This window comes from Leopardus geoffroyi, chromosome B2 (genome assembly GCF_018350155.1).
Source record: "Leopardus geoffroyi isolate Oge1 chromosome B2, O.geoffroyi_Oge1_pat1.0, whole genome shotgun sequence".
In the NCBI taxonomy this organism is placed as follows: Eukaryota; Metazoa; Chordata; class Mammalia; order Carnivora; family Felidae; genus Leopardus; species Leopardus geoffroyi.
In genome coordinates this window covers 106081713-106083276 of record NC_059332.1, presented here as the reverse complement: position 1 = coordinate 106083276, position 1564 = coordinate 106081713, and the positions used below count along the sequence as shown (strand labels likewise).

The window sequence follows — 1564 nt, the reverse complement described above, 5'->3', positions numbered from 1 at the left end:
TCTTAAGACCTTGAATATTGGTGTGGCCCCTCTTGAGTCTGGTAGTCTAACAGGTCATTGTTTGGAACTCCTTTTGATGACTGTAAAATTTCATTTCTCTGGAGTTATATGATACTGATGGAGTACAATTGAGTTTCAGAATGTACACTCTATATTTTCAATGAATATAATTTTAGAACTCAGGTATATTTGATCATATCAAATCAATGCTGTTGCTAATGAATTGTAAAACTCATTCTAATAAAGAAATAGCAGAGAAGTTTGTACTTAATGAAATTCCTCACAGTTAATATATTGTCCCAACTAAAGTTTGGATTGTATTGTGTGAGGACTGGTATTATTTAACTAAACTGTGGTAACTAAAATTTCTGCCTTTCAGGGGTGTCTTGCTGGCTTAGTGGGTAGAGCATGTGACTCTTGATCTCAGGGTCATGAGTTTGAACCCATGTTGGGAGTAGAGATTACTTTAAAAAATAATAAAATGTCTGCCTTTTTGAACGATGCAAATGATGACTGCCCATTTGGTGGCCTATTGTATTTTCCAAAGGTAGTGCAACAATCTCTTCCATTCTACATGTTCTTCTCAAATCTCGCTATTTTCACATCAAGAGGTGGGACCTATTTCCTTCTCCTCGATTCTGCGCAGTTTTATGACTCTCTGGCAACCAATAAAATGCAGCAAAGGTAACTATGATTTCTAAAGCTGAATCATAAAAGACAACGCAGCTTAGCACTGGAGCACTTGCACAAAATCTCTGAGTCACCATGTAAGCTCTCCAATTGCTTGGAGACCATCATGCTGAGAAGAAGTCCAAACAAGCCCATGCGGAGAAATCACCTGGAGAAGATATATGAATTGATTGAGATCCAGTATTATATTATTGGACTGTGAGATTGTTTCCAAGCTCTTGATATAAGTAATTCCATAACAAATACCTTTGAACACAGTCCATTTTTCATGAGTGTAACTAAATGCCAGTTAAATTCCAAAAAACAGAATAAGCACAAAAACTTGAAATTGAAGGCTATTTTGTGCTTGCTTGGGCAGCACATATACTAAAACTGGAACGATACAGAGAAGATTAGCACAGCCCCTGCATAAGGATGACACACAAATTCATGAAATGTTCCACATTTTCTATTTGTTTGCAGTCTTTTTTAACAAATCATACTTTTTAAGTTTGAGTGAAACCAACAAAAAGGATATAAGTTATATCTATAAAATTTTGAGATTAAATTTAGTGTTAAAATGCAAATAATAAGTGAAAAGTGTCCTCAGAGACTGTGTCATTTGTATTGTATTGTATTGATCTTATAGATGTACAGTGTACCTAGAGGTAGCAAAATCGGAATTTTTATATTTCGTAATACATACATACCAGGTTAGTATCCAAAAAAAAAAAAAAAAAAAAATTGAAGGTTATTTCTTTTTCACCTTCCCCCAATAAAGCTACATCAAGGAAGTACTTAGCGGTCCATTCTGTTAAGGAAGTAAATGTTATAAATATTATTTGTGCTAATGTGGCACAAGACATAGGTACCACAGTGAAGAAGATGACTTTCG

At 34.7% G+C, this 1564-nt stretch overlaps 1 non-coding gene across 1 annotated transcript; it reads left to right on the top strand.

The window, feature by feature from the left end:
- Window positions 1-1032: 1032 nt before the first annotated feature.
- Window positions 1033-1139, top strand: LOC123610111. Its single transcript, XR_006718115.1, has one exon. It is a non-coding gene; the product is annotated as a U6 spliceosomal RNA (small nuclear RNA).
- The last annotated feature ends 425 nt before the right edge of the window (window positions 1140-1564 follow it).